At 39.3% G+C, this 7,592-nt stretch overlaps 1 pseudogene across 1 annotated transcript; it reads left to right on the top strand.

Moving 5' to 3' along the window:
• The first annotated feature begins 406 nt into the window (after positions 1-406).
• LOC145824666 (class V chitinase CHIT5b-like) lies at positions 407-2,752 on the top strand (annotated as a pseudogene). Its single transcript, XR_014366611.1, has 2 exons — positions 407-1,755; positions 2,534-2,752. The product of XR_014366611.1 is annotated as a class V chitinase CHIT5b-like (transcript).
• Positions 2,753-7,592: the final 4,840 nt, after the last annotated feature.

The following is a 7,592-nucleotide window of genomic DNA, read 5'->3' on the forward strand; positions in this document are numbered from 1 at the left end:
TTTTTTATAAATTGTCGCTAAAACTTACAATTAGTGACTTTTTTTATGACATTTTTTTTTCATAGAACTTATTGAACAATAAGTCCACTTATTAAGATTTACACGTAAGTACTCCAAAATTTTTAAGTATCCCAAAATTTTATCTCTAAAACTCTTATTTGTTGTAGTGCCAAAATAAATATAAACATATTTAATATTTTTTTATAAATTATAAACCTTACCAAATTAATATGTCAGCCTTTTGAATTTCATTTGATAACACTAGCCGACAGCTTTCTAGAAAAAAATGGAAAACACTGCAACCTAACCCATCAATACTGTCAAGCCAACTTTTTCTCATTGTCAACTTCCAAATTTACCCTCTATTTAACTCTTTAGAATCTTATCCTCATGAGCAATAGCTAAACAAAACCCCCCAAAACTCCCTATAAAACAATGCTAGCACGTCTTATTGAATGAAGGTTTAACAACTCCAAGAATGTGTGATGCATACTTGGGAATAAATTTGGATCACACATTTTTTTTTCTTCATATTTTTTTCCGTCTGAATTCTTGATTCATACCATTACTGTAACTCCTATATATGTATCAGAAGATCATAGTGTGAGTATTGCAATATTGGCTACCCACAAAAAAACAATGGCAGGCCTCAAAGATTACTACAATTCCTACCTCTGTGTTTTTGTTATATTGACTATCACTTGTAGTTGTGCCATGGCCTCAACCTCACCATCTCAGGCAGTCAAAGGGGGCTACTGGCCTTCATGGGCCTTGAATTTTCCTCCGTCCGCCATCGATACTACGTTGTTCACTCACATCTACTATGCTTTTCTTTCACCTAACAATGCCACTTTCAAGTTTGATATCTCAGACTCAACACCTTCAATGCTCTTGAATTTCACGTCTACGCTCCACGCGAAGAATCCACCGGTGAAGACAATTTTTTCAGTCGGCGGAGGTGGCGAAGGCCCGGTTATCTTTTCCAACATGGCATCAACTGGTCACTCAAGGAGGAGTTTCATTGAGTCATCCATTGAAGTAGCAAGAAAGTTTGGTTTTGATGGTGTTGATCTTGATTGGGAATTTCCTCAAAACCCAAAAGATATGGAAAATTTAGGCCAATTACTCCACGAATGGCGGGCTAAGGTCCATCAGGAGGCTAAGGCAAAGGGCCGGACTCCTCTCTTGCTCACCGCCGCCGTCTACTTCTCCGTGGACTTCTTCCTCTCCGACGTCCAACGCTCGTACCCGGTGGGTTCGGTTAAAAAGAACTTGGACTGGATCAATGTGATGTGCTACGACTACCACGGGTCATGGGACACTTTAGCAACGGGGGCCCAAGCTGCGTTGTTTGATCCAAACAGTAATATAAGCACGAGTTATGGGCTTCGGTCATGGATCAAAGCTGGGCTCCCTCCAAGCAAGTTGATCATGGGCCTGCCATTGTATGGGAGGACGTGGCAGCTCAAGGACCCTAGATCACACGGTGTAGGAGCTCCAGCTGTTGCCGTGGGCCCGGGAGCAGACGGTGTCTTAACTTACTCTGAGGTGGAGGCGTTCAATAGGGCAAATAATGCCACAGTGGTGTATGTGGTGTCACGGTGTCTACGTATTCTGTGGCGGGAACATCATGGATTGGGTACGATGATGCCAGATCAACAACGGTCAAGATAAAATTTGCTCAGGTCCTTAAGCTTTGTGGATACTTCTTTTGGGCTGTTAATGGTGATCATAATTGGAAAATCTCAACGCAAGGTAGACTAATTTCAAACGTAAAGTAAATTTATAACTCATGTAGTTGGGTATTTAACGATATTAATTATATGTCCAAAAAAAAGTTTACCCTTATGAAAAAGGTATGCACTTAGGTTTTTTTTAATAAAATTAATAATTTAAAGTTGAAAATTGAATTATGACCTTTTGAGCTGAAATTTTATTTGATAAAAATTTAAATGTTAAATTAGAATAAATTGTGTTGATATGCCCATGATGAAATTTAAAATATATTATTTTTTATTTTTATATTATGGTGATGAGATGGTGGAGGTGGCGGCTAGTATGATACCAATGGCAATGGTGGTAGATAGTAGTGGCAATGATGGTGGATGGGTGGTTTAGTGGAGGTAGAGAAGTAGTGGTGGTGGTTGTTGTGGTGGTGGATAGAGTGGCGTAGTAATGGTGCCGGCTATGGCAACCATAGTGAATTATTTCAATCGTTCTTGAAAACATAAACATGGACACACGATCATATACATGGAATTCTCTTATTTCAAATTTTTTTGTCTCTCTATTTTAAAATATCTAAATCTATTAAATGATATTTTGAAATTACTACATTTTAAGATTTTCATAGAATTATGAGTGTTTTAAGGGAAAAAAACAAATAAATTTAAAAATAAAACATCCTTAACCCACATTCATATATACATGGATACACACATGCAAATCGTGCAGTCCAAATTTGAACACATATCATTTTATGTTATTCTTAATTCTAATACAATGTTGATGATTGTGCTTGATGGCTGTGCAGCATCAAAGTCATGGATTCTCTAAAAATTAAGTGGGAGCATGAAATGCATCTTTGGAATGGAATTTTTGAGAAGAAAAGCTGGCTTTTGTTCTGGAACATCACACCAATAGGCTATGTATGTTTTTAATGTGTATAAAGATTAATTTCTTTTATTGCTCAAATCGTGTGTAAGGATTAACGTTATTCTTTTTGTTTAGATGTCATGTCAATGCTTTTTTTCTTTTTTTTTTTTTTGGTGCTTCAATTCCTTTCACTTGTAGGTCTGTGTAAATGTGAAGATGAAACCATGGAATCATTGGATACCAAGGAATCTATCTATGCTGTCAAATAAATAAATGAAATTGTTGTGAAGTAATCTTGTTTCCACCGGCTTAAGAGTCAAATGGAGGCTGCAAATCAAGACTTTCAAAAATAGCAGCTGCAAATCAAAATTGTCAAAAATAGCAGCTTCAAATCAAGTTTGTCGTTTGAAATTTGTTGTCTCAGCCGTAGTAGAATTTAATGCGTTCACATTGTTAGTTTTATCTATATATAGCTATTGTATTATGAGGGTTCAAGTGTGGAAGAAAAGAAGAAGAAGAGTGCTCTTTGTTTAGTTTTTCAGAATTATATTTGAGTGAATTGAATTTCAGTTTGGTTCAGTTTTAAGCCTCTCATTGTAAATCACTAACAGTGGTTTGCACCACACTCTCACTAACAGTAGTATCAGAGCTGAAGGTAGCTTAAATTTGCAGACATTCTGCAAAATTGCAAAAACATAGCGTCGTTTCAAAACTTGCCCAGAAATCGAAGTTGTTGAAATTCATTTTTGATCACACCAGTTTGTAGCTCTCATTGAAACGATTACATTGAAAAAAAGAACGTCGAAAACCGAGCCTTACAGAGCCTGCACGCGCCACACGCGCCACTTGACGCCGTTGCCACGCGCTGAAACGCGCACACGCGCCGAAACGCGTCTTCTTCGCTCGGATTGCAAAGTCCGACCCTAAGCGCACGATCCGATCCATTAGCCCAGATCCGGATCAAAGTTCTAATGTCATCGCCAATGTCATTGCTGACGTCACTCCGAGCCGAGCCGAGCCGAGCCGCCGTTGACCTGAGCCGCTGACCGAGCCGAGCCTCAGTTGACCTGAGCCGTTGATCGAGCTGAGCCTGAGCTGAGCCATCGTTGACCTGAGCCGTTGACTGAGCCGCTGACATCAGCGCACTGAGGATTAATCCAGTGTGTCGCGGCTAAGGTGCAGTCGTAGATCTAAACTGTTCAACTTGTTTTGGCTCGATCTAAGCCATTCGAAGTCTGTTTCTGATGATCCAATAATGCTTTCCAACTATTTGGAGTATGCTGGACACATCTGTACAGTCAAAATTTGCAAATTCCATTCCCAAAATTTTCAGAGTTTTAAAGACAACCAATGGCCAACACAAACAACTTCTTTCAGCCCTAGTTTCCAAAACTCAGCAAGGAGAATTATGAAAATTAGAGTATTCAAATGCAAGTTCTACTAGCCTCACAAGATTTATAGGAGTTAGTGGATATGACGAGCCAGCTACTCTCGAAGTTAAAGGAAATTTAAATGATACTCAGAAGACAGCGTTAAAAGATTCAAGGAGGAAAGATAAAAAGGCCTTGTATCTACTCTATCAAGGCATTGATGAGTCATGTTTTGAGAAGATTTCAGTAGCAACAACCTCTGAAGAGGCATGGAGTATTCTTCGCAATTCACACCGTGGAATTGAGAAGACGATCAGAGTTCGACTCCAGGTGTTACGTGGCGAATTCGAGATGCTGCACATGAATGAGAATGAGTCAATTTCTGAGTACTTCAACAGAATATTGACCATTGTTAATCAAATGAGAAGATATGGAGAGAAGATGGAATCTCTTCAAGTGATAGAGAAGATTCTCCGATCACTCAGTCCAAAGTTTGAGTACGTGGTTGTAGCAATAGAAGAGTCCAAGGATCTCAGTGCCATGACCATTGATGAGTTGATGGGCACACTTGAGATCCATGAACAAAGGATCAACAAGAAGACTCCCTCAAGTTCTCTAGAGCAAGCTTTTCAATCAAAGCTGTCTTTCAGAGATGACAGAAACGAGCAAAGGGGAACATCACAAAGAAGCCGAGCAATAACCGAAGTTCTATTTTTCGAGGAAGAGGTAGAAGAGGTCCAACCAGAGAAGGAAGAAATCGACCACATTTTACTCCAAGAGGAAGAGCAAGAGGTAGAGGAGGTGGTTACAACAACCGACCAAGATTTGACAAAAGCAATGTTCAGTGCTACCAGTGCCACAAGTTCGGGCATTACAGTAATGAATGCCGAAGTAGAGTAACAATAGAAGCCGGAGAGTAAGCAAATTTTGCCGAGGAGGAAACAAACAAAGTTGGACCTATAGTCCTGTTTGCTCACCATGGAGACACTGAAAACCAAAACAATGTTTGGTATCTAGATTCGGGAGCCAGTAATCACATGTGTGGTAAAAGAGAGCTGTTCGTTGAGCTTGACGAGATTGTACAACCACAAGTCTCATTTGGTGATTCTTCAAAGACCCCAGTGAAAGGAAGTGGTAATATTCTAATCAAGCTCAAGAATGGAGATCATGATTACATCTCCAATGTTTATTATGTTTCTACCATGAAGAACAACATTTTGAGTATGGGATAACTCCTAGAGAAAGGATACGACATCAGCATGAAAGATTGTCATCTTACCATCAAAGACAATCATGGTAATTTGATCGCTCGGGTGAGAATGTCCAAGAATCGGATGTTTGGATTGAACATTCAACATGATGATGCGAAGTGTTTAAGTGCCATCATCAAAGACAAAGACTGGCTATGGCATTTGAGGTTTGGACATCTCAACTTTGGAAGCTTGAAGCTGTTGTCAAGCAAGAATATGGTGAAAGGGCTCCCTTATATTGCTCATACTAATGAAGTCTGTGAAAGCTGCATTCTTGGCAAACATCACAGAACTAGCTTTGCCAAAGAAATGAAGTGGAGAGCAACAAAGCCGCTGGAGCTAGTGCACACTGATGTGTGTGGTCCATTGAAACCGATGTCAAATGGACAGAATAGATATTTTCTCACCTTCATTGATGACTATAGCCGGAAGACATGGGTGTGTTTTCTTAAAAGAAAATCGGAGGTGTTCAGTATCTTCAAAGAATTCAAAACTTTTGTAAAGAAACAAAGCGACTACTACATCAAGACATTGTGATTAGATCAAGGTGGAGAATATACATCAGATGCTTTCGAGAAGTTTTGCAAAGAGCATGGAATCAAGCATCAAACAACACCATCCTATACACCATAGCTGAATGGTGTTGCTGAAAGGAAGAATTGCACAATCTTAGATATGGCAAGGAGCATGTTGAAAGGAAAGGGACTGCCCAAGCAATTTTGAGTTGAAGCCGTATCATGTGCTGTGTATTTGTTGAACAAATACACAACCAGGAGCCTTCATTCTATGACTCCAAAAGAAGCTTGGAGTTCACATAAGCCAAGGGTCAACCATCTCAGAATATTTGGGTGTGTTGCGTACACCAAGATTCCAAAAGCAAGAAGAACCAAGCTCGATGATAAGGGAGAAAAATATATCCTTGTCGGATATGGAGATAGAACAATGGGATACAAGTTGTATAATCCCATTACCAGAAAGGTGATCATGAGTAGAGATGTGATATTTGAAGAAGAAGAAGCTTGGAATTGGAATCAAGATGAAGTTGTCAAAGATGCAGAACTCATTCTTGAGGATGAAACATCAAAAGCTCCAGTTGAAATCACAAGAGAAGTTCAAGATAAGCCACAAACTCCTCCACATAGAATTCCTGCACCTAGATCTCCAGTTTCTCACAGAAGTGCTGCATCATCATCATCATCATCATCATCATCAGCATCATCAGATGATAGTTTTTTCAAACAACCAAGACTAATGAGAAATTTGCAGGAGATATATGAAGCTACAGAAGAAGCAGATCTGAATTTGTTCTGCCTACTCGCAGATAGTGATCCACTTACATTCTCAGAAGCAATCCAAGAAGATAAATGTAAGAAAGCAATGGATGAAGAAATTCATGCCATTGAGAAAAATGACACATAGAAGCTTGCCAGTCTACCAGAGGGGCACAAACCCATTAGAGTGAAATGGGTATACAAGACAAAGAGGAATGCACAAGGCAAAGTGCAACGCTATAATGCAAGGTTAGTAGCAAAAGGTTACAAGCAGCGAGCTGGAATTGACTATGGAGAGTTGTTTGCTCTAGTTTCCCGATTGGAGACTATCAGGCTAATGCTTTCTTTGGTTGCCTAGCACAAGTGGCAGATTTATTAACTTGATGTGAAATCTGCATTTCTTAATGGTTTCCTTGAAGAAGAAATCTATATTGAACAACCTTCGGGGTATGTTCAGAATGGGCATGAAGACAAAGTGTACAAATCGAAAAAAAAACACTTTATGGATTGAAGCAAGCTCCGCGTGCATGGAATACTAGAATTGATCAGTATTTTCATGACAATGGTTTTGAAAAATGTCCATATGAGCACACACTATATTTGAAGAAGGAAGCTGATGGAAGCATGTTGCTTGATTGTCTTTATGTTGATGATCTAATCTTCACCAGAAACAATCCAGCCATGTTCAAAAACTTTAAAAGAAGCATGGTCCAAGAATTTGAAATGACAGATATTGGATTGATGGCTCATTTTCTCGGCATTGAAGTGGCACAAAGAAAAGATGGAATTTTTATTTCCCAAAGTGACTATGCCAAGGAAATTCTCAAAAGATACGGAATGGAGAATTGCAATCCAGTGAACACTCTTGTAGACAGTGGAGTGGAGCTCAGAAAAGGTATGAAGGCAGGTGATGTGGATCCAACTTATTTCAAGAGCCTAGTTGGAAGTCTTCGCTATCTTACTTGCACCAGGCTAGACATACTCTATGGAATATGACTGATTAGCAGATATATGGAAACACCAGATCAGTCACACCTTTATACAGCAAAGAGGATTCTTCGCTACATCAAAGGTACAGTCGATGATGGTTTATTCTATAAATCAAT

This window comes from Camellia sinensis, chromosome 4 (assembly GCF_055761805.1).
Source record: "Camellia sinensis isolate YWXY chromosome 4, ASM5576180v1, whole genome shotgun sequence".
Taxonomy (NCBI): domain Eukaryota; kingdom Viridiplantae; phylum Streptophyta; class Magnoliopsida; order Ericales; family Theaceae; genus Camellia; species Camellia sinensis.